Source organism: Apodemus sylvaticus, chromosome 18 (genome assembly GCF_947179515.1).
Source record: "Apodemus sylvaticus chromosome 18, mApoSyl1.1, whole genome shotgun sequence".
Classification (NCBI taxonomy): domain Eukaryota; kingdom Metazoa; phylum Chordata; class Mammalia; order Rodentia; family Muridae; genus Apodemus; species Apodemus sylvaticus.
In genome coordinates, this window is record NC_067489.1 from 66,359,554 (window position 1) to 66,385,039 (window position 25,486).

The 25,486-nt window shown below is 41.8% G+C and overlaps 1 protein-coding gene across 3 annotated transcripts in view; it reads right to left on the minus strand.

The window, feature by feature from the left end:
* The window catches only part of Csgalnact1 (chondroitin sulfate N-acetylgalactosaminyltransferase 1), a 360,316-nt gene that overhangs the window by 317,147 nt on the left and 17,683 nt on the right, over positions 1-25,486 (minus strand). The window lies entirely within an intron of this gene.

A 25,486-nucleotide genomic window follows, 5' to 3' on the forward strand; every position in this document is an offset into this window, starting at 1 on the left:
GGGGCCTGTCCTGAACGGGCCGGTTCAGGTGAGAGCAGCAGTTACGAGCAGAGCTCCCAGCCAGCCTGACAACTCAGATCTCATCTCCTGGCGTGGCTGCACAGAAGGCCTGCACAGCCAAGAAAACATGTGTAGCACTTTAAAGCAGTTTTCTGGCTCACAGTGGGTCAGGGTGAGAAATGCAGGTCATCAGATACATCCATCAGGGCAGCCAGCCTTTTCCACTCTGTCAGTAATTCTGTCACCCTATAAAATTCCCCACCAGGTTATCTCTTGAGGGCCATGTGGAGGATATCTGCCATGTCTTACCCTTGTTAAAAAACAAAAGACAAAAACAACAACAACAACAACAAAAAAAACCCCATTGTGTCCTGTTTTCATTATGAGGTACATTAGAGCTCATTAGAGAGCCACACGTAAGTAGAAGGCTCTACACCCCTGCCTGACCTAGCTGGCAGCTCCGGCCTCCTTGTCTCCGTGCTCTGAGTTCCTCTTAGGGTTGTTACAGGCAATCAGAGTGTGTGAGCACAAGTATTAGGAAATGAGAAGACCTCAAACCCCGGGATATTCATTAGATAAGCCTGTGTATCGTGAACCAACAGGATGGGAAAGTTGGGGAGAAGGCAGAGATTAGACCTCCCTGAAGAACTCAGTCAATGAGTCAATTCAGGGTGGGGCTGTGGGTCGGAGAAATGCAATCAGAAATATAAATACCCTTGTTTTGTACCAAATCTGGACACCAGTCATTTTTTTTTCTTTTGTCTAGGCTGACCCCTGGCTTCTAGAGACCCTAAATAACCCTAAATAAATAAACCTAAATAAGCCCTCGCCACTCTGAGTCTCCAGAACGCTTATTACAAAGTGAAGATAATGGCCTTGCTTGCTGACCAAACGTCCAAACCCTGCTGCTGGCTGCATGCTGACCTCTTTCCCTCTTACACACAAAGTCCCTAATTCACCAGTCACTGCAACTGAAGGAGCCAAGCTTCATGTTCTGCTGAAACCATACCGGCTTCAAAGCAGATTGCCCAGGCCATCAGAACCCCCATATAACTTCACATCATGACTCTGGGGGGCTTGGGTTACTGTTACCAGGACAGGCCCCTGCTCATCAGAGTGTCAACTCCTCCTTCCCCTTCAAAGACATGCACATTAGTGACAGCTTTGGGGCCACCTTCCCTGGCCCTCGGCCGTTCTTCAAAGGCTACCTGGTCTTCCTTGTAAACAACACCCTGGAGATCACGTCCTCTGGACATGCTGATCACACCTGAGTTCCTTCTAGAATCTGAAGGCCACTGCTTCTTCTGATCCATGGACTTTGGTCAACATGTATGGAAACTATCATTGTCACTGCAAAATCAAATGAATGGATTGCCATAAATCAACTGAACTCAATGTCTGTAATCTGAGAGGTTAAATTTGAAAAGATAACCACATCTTTTCATTGCAACACACAGTCAAGAAATATCATTCACTCCCAGGGAAACACATTCCTTTCTAATGAGATGGGCAGCACATACAAATTAACATATGCAAATTAACTTTGCCTATCTATTTTGCATAAAGTCAATATTTCCATGGAACATTAAATATAGCCCTTAGCATATTCGTTGCAAAAGAAAAATAATGACTATAGAAACGAATTTCCTGATGCAAGTGAGTTGTAAAAATTAATTTAAAAAATGTTATAGTTAACTGTCTGCACGTGCTGAGTACCAGTTCAGAGTAACTCTCGAATGCAAACAAAGAAATTTTATATTGATTTTTTTTACCCATAATTTAAAGTTGATTAATTGAGTCTGCCTTAAGTTCAGTTCAATGAAAGCAATTTGCTTACATTTCAAATGGGTTTAAAATGAGTTTTTACTTACCTGCTTGTTTCCTAATTAGATGTGAAAAGCACATAAAACCAAGAAGGCAGCAAGAATAATCCAGCCTCAGGCAGCTCTGCTTGCCCTGTTTGTTAAACTATTCTTTTCCCAGGAAGACACAGCATAGTGCCTGGGACACAGAAGGCCTCAATCAATATTTCACATAGATAAATAAATCAATTGTCTGCTAACTGCTCTCAATATTTTATGATGCCATTGACTTATTGAAATAATAATTGTAACTGTAAATATTTGGACATCTTCTGTTTGGAAACAATGTTTAATGATTAAAAAAAAAAAACAAAAAACAAAAACAGGGCCTGGTAAAGTTCAGCTTACAGGCCCAGAATAAAGTATCTAACTTGGGATTTCTATTGCTAGGATTAAACCAAAAGCAACTTTAGAAGGAAAGGGTTTATTTTGGGTTACCTTTCCACATCACTTTCCATCACTGAGGGAAGTCTGATCAAGAACTCAAAGGCAGGAACCTGGAAGCAGAAACCTTAGAGGGATGCTGCTTGCTGGCTCTCTTCCTCGTAGCTTATTCAGCTTGCTTCCTCTTAGGCAAATGGATGGAGCTGGAGAACATCATACTAAGTGAGGTAACCCAGACTCAAAAGATCAATCATGGTATGCACTCACTAATAAGTGGGTATTAACCTAGAAAACTGGGTTTTAGAATACCCAAAACATAATCCACACATCAAATGAGGTACATGAAGAACGGGAGGAGTGGCCCCTTGTTCTGGAAAGACTCAGTGAAGCAGTATAGAGCAAAATCAGAACAGGGAAGTGGGAAGGGTTGGGTGGGAAAACAGGGGGAGGGAAGGGGACTGATGGGACTTTTGGGGAGTGGGGGGGTCCAGAAAAGGGGAAATAATTTGAATTATAAATAAATATATCAATAAAATAATCTTTCTAAAAAAATTAATTAAAAAAAAGACTTATTTATTTTTTTTTATTTATGTGAGTACACTGTAGTCTTCAGACACACACCAGAAGAGGGCATCAGATCTCATTACAGATGGTTGTGAGCCACCATGTGGTTGCTGGGAATTGAACTCAGGGCCTCTGGAAGAGCAGTCAGTGCTCTTAACCTCTGAGCCATCTCTCCAGCCCCAGCTTGCTTTCTTATACAGCTTAGGTCTTCCTTCTTAGGGATTGTACCATCCACAGTGAACTATGACCTTCCATATCAATCACTAATCAGGAAAATGTTCCACAGAATTGTGTATAGTCCAGTCTGATGGGTCATTTTCTCAACTGTGGTTCTCACTTCCCAAAAGATGCTAACTTGTGTCATGTCTAAAACAAACAAACAAACAAACAAAACAAAACAAAACAAAAGAACAATAACAAACTATTAGGACAGTGACGAGCAGAGCCAAAATGCAAATGCTGGTCTAGCCACAAAGCTCTCCTATCTCATTTGAACAGCACACCTCTGACCTAATGCCCAAGGCTGAGTACTTGACAGATGTACAGACAGACAACTATAATTACCTGATATAATATGGCTTCCTACCTAGCAGTAGACGCCATGGTCCTGAGCGATTTCTCACAGTCAAGAAACAAGGTAGAACACTGGTCCTGTGCTCTCATCTCTACAATACTGTCACTTGGAGACTCCCCAGGAACTCCAGCTCTTCTATGTGGTAAATAACATCACAGAGACCTATTCTCCCACTGCAACATGGGAAGCCAAGGAAATATCAGAACATTACTTGGGAAACAAGAATGAGAGTAGGTATAGCCCTTTCACAGATCTCCTGAAAGCAACTAGACTATTTGTGCTTTATTGACTGTCAGTAGCTGCTTCGAGCTTCTAATCTGGGGACAACAATTAGATGGGAAATTCTAGCCTCTGAAGTCTTATTTTCATCATCTCCATCCTAAAGCAAGCCTCTTCTATGTGCACATCCATTTGTTCACATGTCCACTTCTGTACATGTCAACTGTGTGCATGTCCATCTACACGCCTGACTATCTCTGTGGGCATCCATTGATGGGAATGTCCAACTGATTGGGTTACTCTCAATCCCATGTTCCAGAATCCTCCACCTTTAAAAAGAGTGAGGTTCTGGCCCAGACTCTGCTACAAAGGCTGACTGAGTTAAAATTAAAATTTAAGATCAAGGAAGGGAGGAAGACAGTGCATCTTGTAAAGTACTTGCCACAGAAGCATGAGGACCTCAGTTCAAGGCCCCAGACTCACATGAAAAGCCTCACATGGAGGTGCACACTTGTAATCCCACCACTGGAAAGACAGAGAGAAGGGGTTACCTGCAGTAACCTCTGGCCATCTAGCTGTGGCAAATGTGAGACCCCCAAACAAACCAGAAACTATCTCAAAAACCCAGGGTGGAGGGCTAGCTCTTCAGGAGTAATACCAGAGGATGATCTCTGGCCTCCACTTACACAGGGTGAATATGTACCCAAATGCATATATGCACCAGCACATACACAAACATGGCTCACATACTCACACATACATGCACAGATACACACACATACACACACACACACACACACACACACAATTTTAAGGTCAATCTTATTTCCCTTATTTTCAAGCCCTGATAATTGGGGGACCTTTTGATGTAATTCTAAAAAGCTGAAACAACATCATCTGTGTGTTTAATATTTTTAACATGCTACTGATAAGGAAGTGATCCAAAACAGCAAAACTGTTAAAGTGACGACATTAGAAAGATGTCATTATTACTTAGTTCACTGGGAAATGTCTGGTTTTTATGTTCTCTGAAGATAAGCATTATACTCTAAATGATGTGAGTAAAAGTTTACCTAGAGACCACAGGACTAGGTGACTTATTTCTCACGTCATCAACAGTAGACAATGGAATGGGACATACAAAGCTGTCACTTTGTAAAGAAAAAATTATGAAGGTGGGGAAGAGAGTGCGCCAACAAGCTTTCTCTCTGAGGTAGGAGCGCAGAGGTCACACTTAGCTCTTTGAACACTGGAAAAAGTGCCTCCTCTGAGGAGTTTATAATTATTTTAATGATACTGTTGCATCATTGAATGGTACCTTACATGAGAAAATTCTAAAAACACTTTGGAAAGTCCAAGAAGCTATATTAAGAGCTGCATAAACAATCCTGCCTCCAAATTCAAGTGAGAATATAAACACTTACTTTGAAATAGACCTCTAACCTATACTTTCCCCTGTAACCAGAGTAGATCTTTAACAAATAGTCATTTCTTTCAATCAATAGGACTTAAGAATATATTGCCATGTCTGCTGGTGGAGGGGTTCACATCTCCCATGTAAGAAACTGTACAATTTCTTTTCTGGCTATTGGTGCCTAATGCAGGACTTGGCTGTGTAGCACGGACTTGCCTTAACCTCACAAACCCCGTCTTAACTTCCTGAATGCTAGAATTATAAGCTCACATGGCCACCATGTCTGACCCAAACTAGAGTTTCATCGTAATGCTGCCATGCCAATTTGGCATTTCCCAGTTACCTGACCAAGAGTTGCCCAAGGACCCAAGACAGCCACTATCCAAAGGTACATTTGCATGAATTTCCATAAACTTGGCAGCTTAACACAGGGAGAGAGAGACAGAGAAACACACACACTATCTTCTAATTATGAAGATTAGAAGTCTAAGGTAGGACCCCCTAGAGGTTGTCTATGCTTCTTGGCCGATGACCCATCTCCCGTATGCTAGCATCAGCACAGATGAGCTGAATATTTCTCACCTGAAGCTCTATAGTTCTTTGATTTCATCATCACTTGTCTTCTTGTGACTCTTTGTAGAAGTCTTGTGATAAGCCTATTCCTATCCAGTCTCACCTTGAAAGATTCCTTTAGCATCTCATCTAAAGTAATACTACAGATTGGGAGAATTAGGCCATCACTGGAAGGCCAGGATTCTGCCCTCCAAAAACCATCTAATAAATGTTTGCAAAATACAGTAAAGGAGCTGTGGATTCAAAACAAGCCACAGAGATAGATGTGCTCTGATGTTCTAGGTCCTATAGACCTGAGAACCTAGTGTGCAGAAAGAAATAGATTGACCCCTGTGTGGCATGTCTATGCATCATGACCTTTCACAGAAAGGTTTTAGGGCTGGTCCAGGCACTAAGGTGGGAGGCAGAGTGGACCTTGTACCTGTGGTACCCCACATTGTATTCTTTAGCTAGCAATATAGAGCTCTCTAGACCCAGTCTGCATGAACAAGAAGCTGAACTTCCTGGATCTCCATGTCTGTACCTCGGTAAAATTGAATACTAACCTTATTCTTGCCCAGACCTCCATCTGTCCATCTCTGTTTGCTTCTGGGTATTTTGACTTTGATTCCATCTTTATTCAAGTAACCACTTTAGACCAAAAATTAGTTTGGAGTCCTCATCTGACAAGAACTTCCCATTTGTCACTGGTGCAGAATTCCAAGGCACTTAAGCTATGAGAATTTCTTTGTCCATGCATCCTACCTTCCATAACAGTTAGAGATTGGTGAGTTCCCAAAGATGATTCAGCATAATATCTGAATTTACTAAGGCCTGTGGGCAGGGGAAATATTGGGTTCACAGAAAATTTGAGAGCAAAGTATGGAGATTTCTAATATATCACTTACACCAGTCAGCATATGCCCAACCTCCTCCATTACCATCATCCCACACTAGAGTGTGCTTTTGACAACTGATGAACACACTCTGACACATTTTAATCAACCAAACTGCCTACGTTATATTAAGATTTAGTCTCAGCAGTGTACATCGTATGGGTGCTATCGTTTAGATTGTCACTCATAGATCTGTGAGTTAAAAGGCTTTGGTCCCCAGAGAGACATTGTTAGGAGATGATGCGTATGTGTTGGATGTGGGACTCATGGATAGTCTTTGGTTCCTGAGGTTCTTAAAGGTGTCATGAGGCCCTAGTAGCTTCCTGGCTGATAGGGTAAATGGTTTTACTCTGATTCATATATTCCTTCCATGACATACTGCTTCATCAGAGGACTCCAGTGTTTCATTATAATGAAAGAAAGATGGGTTATAATCTCTCTCTCTCCCTATCTATCTATCTATCTATCTATCTATCTATCTATCTATGTGTCTGTCTGTCTATCATCTGTCTCTCCATGTGTGTGTGTGTGTATGTATGTGTGTGTGTGTGTGTGTGTGTGTGTGTGTGTGTTTTAACTCATGGTTTCAGAGGTGCCAGTTCATTGTGATGGGAAAGGAATGGACCTGGAGCAGCTCAGCTCCCGTTGGCCAGACAGTGGAGCAACGGAGTTTTCACATGATGGTGCAACAGGAACCAGAGGCCAGATCATCACCTGCAGAGTCATATCCCCAGTGACCCACATCCTCGGCTAGGCTTCATCTCCTAAAGATTCTGCAGCCTCAACAGCAACCACCAGATAGGAAATGAGCACTCAACACATGAGCCTGTGTGGAACATCTCAGATTCAAGTCAGAGCGCCCAAAAAATAGCTAGAGAAAATAATGGGACCTCAAAATTTCTAACAAAATATGGTACTTCTGCCCAAGATAACTAGAAGTTAGGAAGCAATGAAGGTACATAGATTTGAAATGCATTGTAAATGATTGAAATGTAAAGATCAGTGAATCTTTTTTTTTCTAATAAAATATAAAAGCATTAGAGACTGGAGGAATGGTTTAGCGCTTGTGCTCCTACAGAGGGCCCAAATCCAGTTTCCAGAATCCACATGAAGCAACTCACAACCACCTGAAACCCCAGCTCCAGAAGGATCCAATGCCACTTCTGACTGCTATAGCACCTGCACACACATGCACATATCACATATGCACAAACATATACATACAGACAGACAGATAAATGGGATCATCCTGGCAATCCAACATGATAAAACCATTTACATAAAACTGATACAACGTTTTTTCAGGGAGGGAGTCTTTTCCCTTTATGCATGCTTAGAATGCACAGCATGATGTTTTGGTTTGTTCATATATTGTGTAATCATTAAATCAAGATGACCTTGTTTTTCTGGGTCAAGAAAATAGGTCACTGGGTAAGCACTGTCTGTGCGAGGCTGGTACCACATTTGACCCCTCATACCCATATAAGGGTGCAAGAAAATGATTGCCACATGGGTATGGGCCCATGCATCTGTACGCACACAAACACATCATGACTGCATACAATATTTTCTTTTATTTTTAAGAGCTAACCAACATTTTTATGACTGTATGACTTAACCATATTTCTGCCATATTTCTCATAAGAAAATTTGTCACCTATTCTCTTAGGAATTTGCCAATATATTATTGCTTTTAGTTATAGTCACTGTGTGAAACCAGTATGAAACTGTATGAGCTATACAATACTCTGTGAAAAAAGATAGAATGAAAGATGGGGGAAGGAAAGTATATCGCTCGCTGACAGATATCTCTTTGGGACTGCAAGTGTCACAGGTCCGTTAATAGCACCAATGGGAACCAGGGCTGACTCTCTTCAACAGAAGGAGTTGCCTGAGGACAACTGGGGGCTCAGGGGATTGGGAAGGGAGCTGAGAAACCAAGGTTTAAAATAAGGTAGAACTTTGGCTTTGCTTTAACTTTGGTCTTTAGTTCTAGAGAGTTCTAGGCAGCAACCTGAAGAACTTCTTCACACGGGTCGATGAATGGCCCAGGTGAGGAAGTGACAGCCAGCATATTCTATTTTATTTTTATTTTGTATTTATTTTTATCTTATCTTTATGTTTTGGTTTTTTGAGACAGGGTTAATCTCTGTAATAGCCCTGGATGTTCCAGAGCTCTTGTCATAGACAGGCTCGCTTCAAAGTCACAAAAAATTGCCTACCTCTGCCTCCCAAGTGCTGGGATCAAAGGTGTGTGCTACCGGGCTCTGCAAAATGTCAGCATTTTTTCTCTTCTTTTTTTAATTGGTTATTTTTTTATTTACATTTTAAATGTTATCCCCCTTCCCAGTTTCCCCTCCACAAAACCCTTATCCCATCCCTCTCCCCCTGCCTCTATGAGGGTACTCCCCCACCCACCCACTTGCCAGACGTCCTTGGAAAGTGGGCCCTGGTCATGTGCCCACCCAGGGGGATAAGAGAGAACTGACACATGCATCGCCATGCTGTCAGACTCTGTGCAGAGGCATAGTTCTCCTGCTAGAAACTGAAAGCTTTAGGGGAAAGGGACAATTGGCAGTTTTCAAACGAAGTCCTATTCAGCAGAATTGTGAGAGTTTTACTTCTACCTTATAAATTCCTATTTTCCTCCAGGTTTCTTGTGGTGACAATAGGTTATTTTTTTAACCAGGATAATTATACTCTTCTCCTTTCCTTCATACACAGTAGAGACTGCTGATTACCCAGTCCACTCCTCTTTTCCTAATGCTATGACTGGATTGTGTTCCCCATTCTTCCTTGAGGTAGCTCGTGGTACTTCAACCAAGATGGAATTAAGTAAGTTGTTTTAATAGAAGGTAGTAGAAAGTCCTGTGCAATTAAATCCAACAGTCCCGGGGCACCTACTTCCTTCTTCCTCCTTACCAATGAATTCTGCTCATAGCTGCCACGTGGCTCCCTAAGACATGCCACACACTGTCCTACCCACCCTACACTCCTGGAACACCTCCTTCACCCTAGGTGCTCCAATGACCCTAAATAAAAGGGAAATGGATGTGTACTTCCTTAAGACTCTAAAACTCTGTAGAGTCTCTGTGTTGCAACACCTTGGCTTTGTCGTAATAAAAAGAATCAAGAGGCCATCCTGGAGTTCCTGTCGGCCTGCTTGACATATTCTGAGAGATTGTGTTACATGTGGATTAAGAGCCCATACCTACGGACCAGACACTGGTTCTTAGATCTGCACTCCAGCGCATCCCAGATTCAGCACCTGGGTGAGTGAGTTAGGCATTCATTGCCTCAGTTTCCTCACTGGTAAAACTGAGCAGCATCCATTTCACAAGGCAATCCATGAGAATTCAAAGATGGGTCTAAGGAAAATACTTGTTATCACTGGCAGTGGGAAGCCCTGGAATAATTTCTACATTATTTCAAAAGAACACTTGCTTTTTATAGTCAGAGTTCAGCTTCTGGGAAAACACGAATACACACTCAGATCAGCCCAAAATCGAGCAGTGAGTGAGGACCGAGGCTACAGAGGTTTGTGCTGCTGGTGTCATGAATGGGCTCACCAGAAGGATGTTTGACAAAGATGTCCTCACACGCTGCTGGGAGCTAAAGACAGAAATTCATCCTGTCTCAGGTTCTGTGGGTTTATGTCTGACTTTTAATCTTATTTGCACAGGCTCATTCTAATCTGAGCACACACATTACACACACACACACACACACACCCCTCATTGATTTAGGCGCCACTTGCTCCTTCCACAGTTCAGCCCACGATCTGTGCCTTGGTAGAATAAAGAACTATTCATTCACTTAAGGGGCATGTCACAACTATATAAAAAGGTGGCTTGTTAATTCATTTCTGGAGGTTTATACTTTCTTAGAATTTTTACCAGAAGTTGTACAGTGCTTGTAGGTGTGTATTACAGCCCTATAGGGAGAGAAAAAAATCTGACCCTTTCCTCACCCCTAGAAGACTTCACTTGCTCACCAGTGAGCATCCTGGGGATTCAAGGGGAGATGAGACGCAATGGAAGGAAAATACAATCACCTTTAAGCAAGCATACTGATTGCTAAAAAGTGACAAATTACAGAATATATTCCTAAAAAATCTCCAAAGAAAATAATAACTGTCTTTGAGCTGCTTTTCTGTTGTTTTGCTTTGCTTTTAGCTGATAGACTTCCCAAAGGCAATGAATACAGTGCTCTCTTATTTCCTCTCACAAGATATCCCATGGATATTTCCACAACAGTATAAGCTGGTTAAATATGACTCGCTGTGTGTCTTTTGAAATCTACCGCTGTGGCAGAGACAGTTGATGACATCATGTGGAAAGCAAAGCCTTTAGCTATAATAAGCCAAGGAAGTTAAACAACGCAGAGGGGGTTCGGGGGCTCTGGGCTCACTCTAGTCTGTAGTTACTCATTGGCTTCCTTACTTCTTGTATGACTGAATGAACATTTGAGGACAATGCTTTTGTGGGGATTGTTACCTTGTCCTTAGTTCATTGCTACTCAGTTCTCTTGGGGATAGAATTTTAGATTGGGTAAGAAACAGAAATCATAGGGAATGCTTCTGAGTTGAGCCATCCAGGCTCTGAAAGACGTGACTTATAAAATAGTGCACTTATAAAATAGTGCACTTGTTGTCTCCTGAAGTGTTCGGGCACAGGCACCTGGGATGCTAAAGAGACTAAGTACCAGGTCTCCAGCTAGCCTAGGAACATACACCATTCAATTAGGAGAGCCTCAGACCTTGTCACCATACACCATAGCACTGTCTGTCACTCAATTCATTCCAAGCTAATTTTTTTCCTATAGTGTCTGGTTACTGGAATTAAGAACATAGGGTGAAGACTGAGAAGAATGAATTGTCCCCCCTTGTCCTCTACCTTGGCCACACAGAGAATCGTAAGGGATTGCTGGCATCACACCTGATAGCACTTTGCATTGCTTAGAAGAAATGACCATCCATTTTAGAGAACATCATACTAAGTGAGGTAACCCAGACTCAAAAGGTGAATCATGGTATGCACTCACTAATAAGTGGTTATTAACCTAGAAAACTGGAATACCCAAAACATAATCCACACATCAAATGAGATACAAGAAGAAAGGAGGAGTGGTCCCTGGTTCTGGAAAGACTCAGTGAAACAGTATTCGGCAAAACCAGAACGGGGAACTGGGAAGGGGTGGGAGGGAGGACAGGGGAAGAGAAGGGGGCTTATGGGACTTTCGGAGAGTGGGGGGGGAGGGCTAGAAAAGGGGAAATCACTTGAAATGTAAATAAATTATATCGAATAAAAAAAATAAAAAAAAATAAAAAAGAAGAAATGACCAGAGACCCAGGAAGATATTTGAAAGCTGTCTAACAACAAACAGAGCATTACTCCAGGTGGGGGACCCCAATACCTCCACCCATCAGCATGAGAGGGGAAATAATAATCACGTGGGAGAGGAATGAATCCTCAAGATCTAATTTGCTTTGCATTTCTTGTTAACTATTAGTCAAAAGCTTCAGCATAGTTAATAAAGCCAGGGCTGCTTCTCTGAAGCAGGGCCTCCAACAGGAATGTCCAAACTGCACATACATCGTGCCTGGTTTAAGCTGAAACCTGTGTGACCTTGAGTTTAGTCATGTCAACCCCCTTTCCCCAACCCTGAACAGTGTACCTCATAACCCTAAACAGATTACAGAAAAGGAACTTCTTTTACATAAGGAAAACAAGTAACGAAGCTCACATATTTTTGCTTCCACTTAGTCTTTAAACCCAGTTGTAAAATGTGTTGAGTGAACAATGAGACTTCAAAAGTATCAAAATCCCACAGCTAGTGTTGAGATGCTTGAGGCATCCCTCTGTCTCAGCACCCACACTTAACTCCAAAGTGCATACTATTTCCTTATCTTGTCCTTGCTTGGTGAACTCTAATATGCTTCATACTGACTCAATGAAATTCCTTTCTGTGGCATTGTCAAACTCTTCCACTACGCTTATGAATTTATGTCCACAATCCTAGCACTGGAGGATACCAGTGAGTTCAAGGCCAACTGAGCCTAAAAGAATTGAGACCCTATCTTGGCAAAATTAACTAATCGATTAATTAATTAATTAACTAGAAGTAAATATTCTTAGCCCTCCAAAAGGCTTAAAAGGGAGGTAGAGTTTCTCTTGGATCACAGGTAACAGGACTGGACTGTGTGTCCGGCTGACAGTGACAAGCAGTAAATGTCTGGGTGTGAGAAGGAAGAGGGGGATGGCTTCCGGTGGACAGGAGGGGTGAAATCCAAAAAAGGAAAAACAAGTCCAAGGGGCTCATCAAACTGGTCATCTTCCAAAGTCTTCAAAATCCTGCTGAGTCACACACAAGGCGAGACCGTTAACCTCATCATAATTCTTACTAGCACAAGGGGACAGAAGTGGGATAGCACATTCACTGAGAAATACAAAATCAACACACACACACACTAGTCCTCATGCTCTGCTTTTCAAAATCTCACTATCACTGCCCTTGAATCCCAACTCACTGAATCAACCAAAAAACTACCCAGGCAAGCACAGAACAAATCCTGGGAGTTGGGTCACATGACCCATATGCTGTCCCAACCTGGCCAAGGGGCTTAAGGGGGGGGAGGGGGACTGCTCACAGAATTTGCACACCTGCATGCATCCAGTCAAGCTGTCAATAAAGAAACTGCTTACACAGGGTGAGTGAAAACATTCTGATTGGTTAAACCTGTGTGTGCTAAGATCACAATCACAATATTTAAGCAAGCTGCTATTCTAATGGACTTTAAAAAATCATTTCAAAGAGCAAAACAAGTAAAATGTATACGGTGAACTCATAGGATGGAATAAGTAGGTCATTGTGTTCAGCTAAGTGCTGTCGGTTCATGCAAAGCCATTGTTGCCTAGTGAATCAAACAGTGAACCCATCCCAGAGCTAGAGCTAAGTGCTTAGGACCATCCCTAATGGTCCCTGAATGTCCTTCTAGAACCAAGTGTGCTTTAAAACTACCCTGCTGTTTAACTACCTAGTACACTGAGATAATTCTCCTGAGTCTGGTCACTTAGAAATCTTGCAAACCAGACAGCAACTAGAACCAGCTGAGTTCTTCCCCACCCCAAGCCACTGCGCCTCAGGCAGGCTGAAGCTAGTTTCCACCAGCCCTGCATTCTATGTGCCACCAGGACAGCTGGTAAATGCCAGGGAAGAGAGGCAGAAATGACCTGATGCATTAGGAATGGAGAACTAATCCCAGGAGGAATCCCCCAGGCTTAGATAGGTCTCCTCCTGAAGGGAGTGGGGCAGATCTCCTGTGAGTGTGGTTTAAAGTCCTTTTAAAAATGGCTGGCAGATTAAAGACTCAGCAGCTCTTCCAGAGGACCTGGATTCAATTCCAAGCACACTCCAGGTAGTGCACAATCATCTGTAATTCCAGTTCCAGATGATCCAATGCCCTCTCCTAGTCTCTGTAGGCATTGCATGTCCATGCTGCATAGACACACATTCACTCCTATGCATAAAATAAAACATGAAGTCCAAAAACAAGTTTTTGAAAAAAAAATGGGTGAGGTTGTTTTGTTTCAAGCAAGGACTTTATTAATAAATTTGCTTTACTTATTCTATTTTGGCTTTTATAAACACCCTCTATATATTTCACTAAAATAAAAATGTTTACTGCTTTCCCTTATACTTTACTTCTTAATGAGGCAACTATCTATATCTTCCCATCCATATATATAATTTTATATTAAGGGCCTAGCCAGCTAGGCATACATCTCTGTTAGAAACTTTGCCTTGAATGCACAAGGCCTTGGAGTGAATCCTCAGTACCACAAAATGATACATAGAGGGAATAAATTAAAATGCTGATCCAAGGAATAACTGAGTGGACAGGCTGTGCTGAAACCCCATCCCGGATCTTACTTAGGTCTGGTATCCGGGTTTGATCAGCATCGTGTACGGACAGTACATAGAGGACAAGGCTGTTTCCGGAAATACGTTATTTCCCAGATGTTTCCTTGCAGTCAGTTCAACTTGCAGTCAAGTTTTCAGAGTTAAAAGAATTAGATAATGTAAGTGTGCGTCACATTCTGAATCTATTGTCTCCCTTCAGTTCTCTCCTTTTTCTAAAATTAATGTGCTGAAGCTGGTGTAGTGTCAGGTATATTAGTGTAATACTTAATTGTATTCCTTGAGCTGTTTTTGATGGATGTTTACTAACAAGAAAAATCTGCACCCAAAAACGCTATTTTTAATGTCCTGTTATCCACAGGGGGTGAAGAGTTCTTAACAGGATTCCTGCAACAAAACACATCCATTTAAAATCAATAAATGTCAGCTGTGGTAAACTTCATTTATCAGCTGCCATACAACACATCCCAGAATCAGTGGCTGAATTCAGAAACCATCTCAGAGAGGAATGCACAAACAAACTCTGACTCGCTAGTAATTGACCTTTCACTTGATATTAAGTCTTCTCTACTGACTGAAAATTTAAATAAAAATCAGCTGTGCCTTTATGAGGCATCTTCCCAGCACCAGCAAGGACTTATCCCACAACAGCAGTTCAACGTTTGTGTGGGTGCATGTGAATGTGAGTGTGTGCATTTTTGCAGGCAGCCATGTGGGGGAGATTATGCGTGTGTGTGTGTGTGTGTGCATGTGCATGGTGGGAGTGTGTGTGCATGTGAGTGTGTGCATTTTTACAGGCAGCCATGTGGGGGAGATTATGCATGTGTGTGTGCATGTGCATGGTAGGAGTGTGTGTGCATGTGAGTGTGTGCATTTTTACAGGCAGCCATGTGGGGGAGATTATGCATGTGTGTGTGCATGTGCATGGTAGGAGTGTGTGTGCATGTGAGTGTGTGCATTTTTACAGGCAGCCATGTGGGGGAGATTATGCATGTGTGTGTGCATGTGCATTGTATGAGTGTGTGTGCATGTGAGTGTGTGCATTCACACATGCATCCATGTGTGGGGGAGTGTGCATATGTGTGAAAGTGTGAGTGTGTATACATGTGTGTGAGCATGTGTGGTATGTTAAAAGAACAAGCAGGTGAAATAGTATTACGGTTCATAACTGTAGAATAAACCTGGAATGAAAGACGAAAATACACACAAACTATTTTTGGCAGTTGTGATCAGGTAGCAGCATAATCTAATGGCTCTATAAATTATGTCACAGGTTTTGATGGTCACTCAGCTTTGCTATGGAGTGGTTCCCAGGCTAATGAGAGGTGCTGTCTCAATTAGCAAGATCATCTTCTGATCTTCACAAAAGCATGATGTATACACACATAATGAAACAATCCCTTAATGTATCTTACAACTTTGATATGTTTGTTATATATGTCAATTTGTCCTTTTTAAAAGCAAAACAAGTAGCTATCACGAATACATTTGAAAAACAGGCAGATAAAAGTGAAATGCTTATACTTCGAAGCAGTTATATTACCAATCTTCTATTCTGGAATGCCAACCATGTTGAAAGGGAAAGGGTTTTTGAGGATCAATAGCTAATTGGATAAAGACAGAAATTTGGGATAAACAACTGAATACTCAACGACCCTCCTAACTCAGAGCTTTGCACGTGAAATGCTTCTGTGGCAAACATGAGTATGTGTACATTCTAAGCCCAGGACTTCACAAGCACTGTGGCCATTTGGCACACGCTCCTTGCAGTGTGCTTCTACTTCATGGTGACATCTACAAGGCCTCACATGTCACCCATTGTCAATGTGAAATTCTATTTAAGCGTGAAAGTGTTTCCATTATTTCCCACTTCGAAACCCTGTACTTTCCATTAGAAAGAATAAATCAATTCCCGCTCTAGGATAACTACCAAATCAAACCCCATTGTTGCAGATTTCAGTTTGGAGGCAGCAGCTGGGTGACACGTGAAGTTGGATGCCAATGTGGATCGTCACTAACCTCCTCCCACAGTCCCTAAGACAGAATCTTAATCAAAGGGTAACAATGGTGCTTCACAATGCACCGTGTGTGCTGAACAGCCTACATCCTTCTGCTGACAGAGAGGCATTCTGTGCTAAATTATGCGTGTTATTTTATACACCTGCACACATGCCGACCTTCAGCAATGATATGAGTTGATGCGAGAATTCAACACTATGCTTCCTTCCTGCGAGCAAAGAGTAAGCTTTGTCTGTTGTCACTGATGGCCATTAGTTTTCAATTTATTTTAATGTACCTGCGAGTACCTGGGGAGGAATCTCAGCTATCACCCTAGGTATCCCTCGCATCAGCATCGCAGAGTGCACGCCCCAAACCTGAAGGACACACACAAGAGGCCTCGATGTCTCTAACAACTACCTACAGTCAATTCCACTGGAGCACCAGGGATCCGGAAACCCAGGGACCCAGAACAATCTGTCCACCACTGCAACTGCTCCTGAGACATTCCACTCAAGCTGATGTCCTGCTTTACACACGAGAACCACACCCCTGGTACAACTGTTAAACTATATGAAATTTGGCCTAAAGTTACCTCCATGATGATACCTACTATGTTGCCATGGCAACGTCTTAACTACTCTGCAACCTAACTTAAGTGTGATTCTAGCAGCAAATAGCTGAGTCTCAGGAAATCATAGCACCCGAGCTTCGGCCATTTCTAGACAGTCAACAATCAGGGACACCCTGAACTACAACCACCCAAGCTCAATCTGAGTGTCACCTCTGTTCTCTAGCTATGAACACTGCTGCCCCCACCACCTCCACTACTTGGTGGAGCTGTCTGAAGCTCCACTAATCTAGGATGCTGACTGACTATTTCTTTGCTCAGATAAACTCTGCTAAATTTAACTTGTCGACACCTTGCCTTTTAACACAGGGGAGAGGTAGGAAATGAGCCTCTTCTACCTATGAGTGTTACTTTCGACTCAGTGTCTGAGAGGTCACAAGAATATCTGAAGAAAAAGAAAGCCCAGAACTCCCACTGCCAGTAGTATGGCAAGCTAGAGAGCCAAAAGTATTCTGCACAAAATACCTAGTTACTGAATTAAAAAAAAACATGACATGTGCATATGTGCGCACATATATTCTATGCATTATAAATGCATATCTGAATTATGGTATCATTACAAGAAAAACAAGATCGTCAAAGTCCCAAAGCAATAGGAAAGCAAGAATCCAAAGTGATTAAGAGAACTGGGTGTTATTGTCGCATGTGCTGCTCTTAGAGCCTTAACATCTATTTTAGTGATCCAGGTAGATGTGACAGGAGACAATACCTTTGTCCGAGGGACCCCATATATAAAACACTCTCCCAAAGATTCAGTGTTAAGAACTAAGGTAGAAAAATATGCCCTAATGACAGATGAAGAATATTGCATAGCTCAACTATGACTCTGGGTATGAAAGTGAAGAGGCTTTCCCTCAGTGCCTAACTAGGGTTCCTTCAAACATTGATGGGCTGATATTGACCTAGTATGGCTCCAAACACCAAAGATTTTCCTTTGAAGGATTTTTGAAAGTTATGGTACAGATTTCTGTTGTTATAATAAAGAATCTGAGGCTGGTGCTTAGAAAGAAAAAAGATGCATCTGGTTTAGGAGGCTGAAAATTCAAGATCATGTGGCCTGTGTGCTCTGCCTCTGGTAGGTGCCCTCTCGGCTAAGCTACACTATGGAGAGGAACAGAAGGAGAGGGGGTCAGACGCAGATGAATCCAAGCATATATATATGGAGTAAGCTTGCTTTAAAGCAGTCCAGTCCTTAAAGAGCACACTCACTCGCTGAGAACGATATTTATATTTTCTGAAGGCATGCCCCCAATGATCTCATAACCTCCCTATAAGCCTCACCTCTCAAACCAATATCACTAATCTAAAGACAGGCTTCTAACACTGAACCTTTGATAAGTGTCCTCAGATGACACTGAAATCAAAGGACAATGGTAGATTCTTCCAAGGCATCATTTTAAGTTCTCTCTGAAAAAACCTGATTTCAATATAGGCCTCAAAAAGCATTTCAGGGCTAGAAAGCTGGCTCAGTCAGGAAAGGACTTACTTCAGAAGCAATGAGGACCTGAGTTCAAATGCCAAGAAAACATATAAAAGCTGAAGAGGCAGAGACAGAATTCCTAGAGCTTCTGGGCAATCAGTGAGCTCTAGGCTCAGTGACAGACTGTGTCTCAGAAATAAGATAGAGAAGCAACTGACCAAGACATTTGACCTTGACCTCTAACCTACATGTGCACGCACACATACACACACACATGCACAAAAACACATGAATGCACATATACCATGCACACAAGATAATTACATTTATATACTCATAAGCACATGCATACACATAAACCACATGCACATAAAAATCTCAAAGATAATATTTGTGTGACCAAACATTCAAATAAAATACCACAAAACACATAAGCAGAAAAGTTGAAATGAGCAAGAAATGGAAAAATTTTGCAAAATCATATTGACAAAAGTGATATCAGAATCACAGAAAACACAGAATCACAGAAAAAAATATAAACAAAAACATGTCTAGTCATTTAGAGATACCTGAGTGTGACAAAAAAAATGTCCAAAAATTATGAAAATACCTGAAAGAACAACAAGAAACCCTGAAGAGATTAAAAAATTCCCAACTAGCAATTTCACATGAAAAATATTCAGCCACAGAAAAACTCCATAAGACAATTTCCCATTACAAGTATAAAAACATGCGTGTGTATGTATGTAAGTGTATGTGTAGTTTGTGTATGCATGTGTGGTGTGTGGTGTGGTGTGTGTGTAAGTATATATGTGTCTAAGCGTGTATATGTATATGTGGTATATATGTGCACATGTGCATGTGGTGTGTGTGTGAGTGTATGTGTATAGCATGTGGTGTATGTGTATGTGGTATGTATTGTGTGTGATGTGTGTGAGTGTGTGTATGTGGTATGTAATGTGAGTGGTATGTGTGTGTTTGTGTGTGTATAATGTGTATGTATGTGTGGTATGTATGTGTGTACTGTGTGTGTGGTGTGTGATTGTGTGTATGAGTGTGTGCAGTATGAATGTGTACTATGTATGTGCATGTGCTGTGTGTAATGTGTGTGTGCATATGCACATGATATGTGTGCATAATGTGAGTGATTTGTGTGTGAGTGTGTGTTTTTGTGTTTAGTGTATATGTATGTGTGTGGTGTATGTGTGTGCACTGTGTGTGAGTCTGTGTGCATACTGTGTGTGGACTGTGTGTGTGGTGTGTGATTGTATGAGTGTGTGCAGTATGAATGTGTGGTGTGTATGTGCATGTGCTGTATGTGCAATGTGTGTGTGCATATGCATGTGATATATATGTGTGTGATTGGGAGTTTGTGTGTGTACAATGTGTGGTGCATGTCCATTTTGTGTGAGTGTGTTTATGTATGTGTGCTATGGGTGTGCATGTGTATACGGAGTGTGTGCATGCATGCATATGAAATGAACAACAAAAGGAAATCTGATATGTAGAAGCAATTTAAAAACCAAATAAATATGTAGTACAGAAATTAGGTTAAGTAAATAGACAATAATAATAAATAAAATGCAGTATAGCAAAAACCTATTGAACTAATTTCATTTGTATAATTTTTATCTCCACTTTTAATGAGTATTTTCCACTCCATGTTCAAGAAAGAACGACATTGGAATGCAGACATATTCCCCCCTACCCCCACAAGCAAACATGTTAAAGCAAAATAATAGTTTGAGGTTTATAAAAATAGTCCAATTAAAATTGGCTAAAGAGCATGTAACAGCAATTTTTCATTTCTCTTGATTAAAATAATTAGAGTGCAAAATATTTTGATTCATCTAAACATGAAGAAGAATTGAAATTTCCATACCAGGATTCAGAAACTGGAGCCCACTTGCTTTTAAAAATATTAGAATGCAGGTAGGTTCAATCATTACATATTATCTATGATTGGCCACATTGTCCAGTGTATTCAACACATAGCCTTTTACAGAAAAGGTTAGTGCAGAATAGTCTCACTAGAAATTATTACATTGAATTACTAGTGATTGTGATTTTTCCTCCAATTCCAGTGTCCATACAAAACTTCCTGTGTGGTTTATTGCACGTGCTTAGAAATGAATAAAAATCACTAGAGGCTCAAAAGCAAAGATTAAAAAAGGAATTATCTAAAACATAGACCTACTTTACCAAAGTCTGTTACCTAGAAACTCTTACGTGTACAAAGTTAGTTAGAAACCTGAGAGATAGTCTAGATGTCATGCTGTCTAGTTTCCGTTGTGGCACTATGACTAAAATACTCAAGAACAATCTTTATGTGAAGGCTTGATTCCCCAGAATAGGGGAATGCAATTCAGGAAACTGGGGCTGGGGATGAGCAGGAGGGGTAACGTGAAAAGGAGATACCATTTGAAATGCAAACAAAGCAAATATCTAATAAAAAAAAAAAAGAAAGAAAGAAAGAAAAAGAAGGAAATGTTTGGTTTTGGCTCACTGTTTCAGAAGGCACAGTTTATGGTTGTTCAGTCCCATAAGCTTAGCACACGCTTTGGCTGTGTGGGCACGTGAAAGAGAAGAGTCTAAACCATTTCAGGGAGCAGGAAGAGATGAGGGAGGGAAGACTGGAGAACCATATAACCTTCAAAGTCATGCTCCTAGTACCCAACTCTCTACAGCTAGACCCGACCACCTGCCAAAGTACTGTCACTAGCCCAAGACCAAGTGTTCACAAGAGGAGCTTACGCAGGATGTTTCATGCTTAAATCATACTGGTGGATACAATTAAACCGATTGTGAGGATCCTTCTGGTTTTCATCTGTGACCCAGAGCTGACCCTGTGCCACAGCTCTCTTTACCCAAATCCCACCAGGAGAGAGTTGGTCTCCTGGGAGTGCTGACACACCTGTGAGCACAGATAAGACCACCACTTCTGCGCCAAGGGACCTGCCTGAGCCCTCAGGACACAGGAACCAAGGAGCAGCCTCGAAAAGGATCCTTCCAGTTTCTGTCTGCACCCAGAGCTGATCCTGGGCTACAGCTTTCCATACCTAAATCCCACCAGGAGAGAGCTAGTCTCCCAAAAGTGCTGACACACCTGAGAGCACAAGTGAGAGCACAACTTCTGCTCAAATTCCTGGCTCAAGAGGGACCCACCCAAAGGCATCAGGACACAGGAACCAAGGAACAGCCAGGGACTCCTGGTTTCCCTCTGCACCCCAAAGCTGACCCTGTGCCACAGCTCTCCATACTCAAATTCCTCCCAGAGAGAACTGGTCTCCCAGGAGCACTGACACACAGGCTTGCAGGAGGGACTAGTCACAGAGACAGCAAGGCCAGCTAACACCAGAGATAACCAGATGATGAGAAGCAAGTTCAAGAACATAATCAACAGAAACCAAGGCTACTTGTCATTATCAGAACCCAGTTCTCCCACAACAGCAAGCCTTGGATACTCCAACACACTGAAAAAGCAAGACTCTGATTTAAAATCACATCTCATGATGATAGAGGACTTTAAGAAGGAAATAAATAACTCCCTTAAAGAAATACAGGAGAACAAGGTAAACAGGTAGAAGCCCTTAAAGGGGAAACACAAAAATCCCTTAAAGAATTACAGAAAAACACAGCCAAACAGGTGAAGGAATTGAACAAAACCATCTAGGATCTAAAAATGGAAATAGAAACGATAAAGAAATCACAAAGGGAGACAACCCTAGAGTTAGAAAACCTAGAAAAAAGATCAGGAGTCATAGGTCCATCACCAAAAGAATACAAGAGATAGAATCTCAGGGGCAGAAGATACCATAGAAAACATTGACACAACAGTCAAAGAACATGGAAAATGCAAAATGCAAAAAGCTCCTAACCCAAAACATCCAGGGAATCCAGGACACAATGAGAAGACCAAACCTATGGACAATAGGTATACTAGAAGAGAGCCAACATCCACAGCTCAAAGGGCCAGTAAATATTTTTAACAAAATTATAGAAAAAAACTTCCCTAACCTAAAGAAAGAGGTGCCCATAAATATACAAGAGGCCTTCAGAACTCCAAACAGATTGGACCAGAAAATAAATTCTTCTTTTCACATAATAGTCAAAACACCAAATGCACTAAACAAAGAAAGAATATTAAAAGCAGTAAGAAAAAAAGGTCAAGTAACATATAAAGGCAGACCTATCAGAATTACATCAGACTTATCACCAGAGACTATGAAAACCAGAAAAGCCTGGGCAGATACAGGCTCTAAGAGAACATAAATGCCAGCCCAGGCTACTATACCCAGCAAAACCCTCAATTACCATAGATAGAAAAACCAAGATATTCCAGGACAAAAACAAATAAATCCAGTCCTACAAAGGATAATAGATGGAAAACTCTAACACAAGGAGGAAACTACACCCTAGAAAAAGCAAGAAAATAATCTTCTTGAAACAAACGGAAAAGAAGTAGCCACACAAACATAATTCTACCTCTAACAACAAAAATAACAGAAAGCAACAATCACTATTCCTTAATATCTCTTAACATCAATGGACTCAATTCCCCAATAAAAAGACATAGACTAACACTGGATACATAAACGGGACCCAGCATTTTGTTGCATACAGGAAACCCACCTCAGTGATGTTCATAGCAGCCATATTTATAATAGCCAGAAGTTGTCTATCTAAACAACCCAGATGTCTCTCAACAGAGGAATGGATACAGAAAATGAGGTGCATTTACATAATGGAATACTACTCAGCTATTAAAAAGAATGACTTCACGAAATTTGCAGGCAAATGGATGGATCTAGAAAATATCCTGGTTGAGGTAACTTGGTCACAAAAGAACACACATGGTATGTACTCACTGATATGTGGATATTAGGCAAAGAGTTTGGAATACCCACAATACAACTCATGGACTACATGAAGCTCAAGAAGAAGGAAGAGCAAAAGTAGATGCTTTAGTCCCACTTAGAAGGAGGAACAAAATAATCAAGGAAGTAGAGGGGGGGACTTAGGAGGAAGAGAATAGGGGAAGGGAAAGAGGAGCAGAATCAGGTATGGGAGAAGATGGAGACTGCAGAGGTCAGGAAACTGAACAGATGTGTGTAGCAATGGGGGATGGGGAACTGGAGGTAGCAACCAGAAAGTCCCAGATGCCAGGAAAGCAAGCACCTCCCAGGACTCCACAGGGATGACATTCGCTGAAATACCCCACAAAGAGGAGGGAGAACCTGTTGAGAACATATACAGAGATTAGGCATGGCCCCCAGGCCGAGGGATGGGGCCACTCACCCATCTCCAAAATTTTAAACCCAGAATTGCTCCTGTCTAAAGAAAATACAGGGACAAAGAATGGAGCAGAGACTGAAGGAAAGGCCTTCCAGAGACTGCCCCACCTGGGGATCCATCCCATATACAGCCACCAAACCCAGGCACCATTGCTGATGCCAAGAAGTGCTTGCTGACAGGACCTCTGCCAGATCCTGACCAATACAGATAGATGCTTGCAGCCAACCAGTGGACTGAGCACAGGGATCCCCAATGGAGGAGTTAAGGGAAGGACTGAAGGATCTGAAGGGGCCTTATCTGGCATCAATGGGAGAGGAGTCCCTTGGTCCTGTGAAGTCTTGATGCTAGGGGAGTGAAGTGGGAGTGAGTGGGTGGGTGGGGGAGCACCCTCACCGAAGCAAGGTGAGGGGGATGAGATACGGGTTTGCAGAGGGGAGACCAGAAAAGGGGATGACATTTGAAATGTAAATAAATAAAATAACCAATTTAAAAAAAGAAAAGGATTATAAAATAGGAAATAGAACTAAGGAAATTATTCTAGGGTTTTTGTACTGAAGCGTTTCCCTAGCTCCTTAGCTCTCTTCTCCTCTCAGGAATCAATCTCTCTCTCTCTCTCTCTCTCTCTATATATATATATATATATATATATATATATATATATATATATACACACACACACACACACACATATATATCCCTCTCTCTCTCTCTGTTCCTCCCTCAATAGGATCTCAGTATGTAGCTCTGGCTGGCCTAGAACTCACTCTGATCAAGCTGACCTCTAACTCACAGTGATCCTCCTGTCTCAGCTAGTATTAAAGCTGTGCACCACCACACATAACAACTTTCCATTTCATTTTCCCCCCTTCCCTTTCTCCCTCTTGCTCCAGGCCCTGCTCGCTCTGGGCCCTCTTAACCACTGAGCCATCTCACCAGCCCAAATTTCTGTTTCTTAATAAACTGCTTCTATTTCTACTTTAAAAAGAAAATATTCTGTAAAGATGTCACAGGGGTAGAAATGTAGAAATAGACTACGGAATAAAGCGAAAACATCTATAGTGTTTCTTGCTTGGATTCCAGACAAGAGCCGGTACTATTAGAAGAGGTATCTTCTAAGAAGTAATAGCTGAGAGGTCTCCAGTGTTGATGAGAACCAAAGTACTGAGTTGTAAGAAAAGCAACAAAATACCAAACAAGATCCACACAAGGAAGTCTCCCTTACCATCAAAAGGGTTCACAAAGGAGGGTGAGGTGGTTGGGATAAAAAGGAATATTAAACGCATCGAGAGAAAAGGGTGTATTCCTACAAGGAAAATGGTTTACAACTGACTACTCAAACACCAGTGAACACAACGTCTGAAGCTTGAGAGTCAGTAATCCCCGGGTTAGAACTCTGTCTCTAGTGCAGCTAGCTTTTAGAAATAAGCAGAGAATAATCCCCCCCAACCCCCCCCCCCAGTCCCCACCTCTCCGCTGGACAGATAACAGCAAGAGTGGACTGGTTATGTTTCTTACCAACCCAACCCTTGTGGAAGTAAACACAAGGAGTTTACAACCCATCATGGAGGGAAGGCGTACAGAAGACACTGGCTTCAGGGAGGTAGGAGACTCCTGCTGACCTTTCTCATGTACTGTGGGTGAAGAAGCTGATAGCATGGGGTCAGAAGCAGGGGTCACAAAGCTCACCACATAACCCACTTCCTGCCAACCAGGCCATGTATCATAAAACAGCAGGGACCCAAATCACAAGCCTGGGA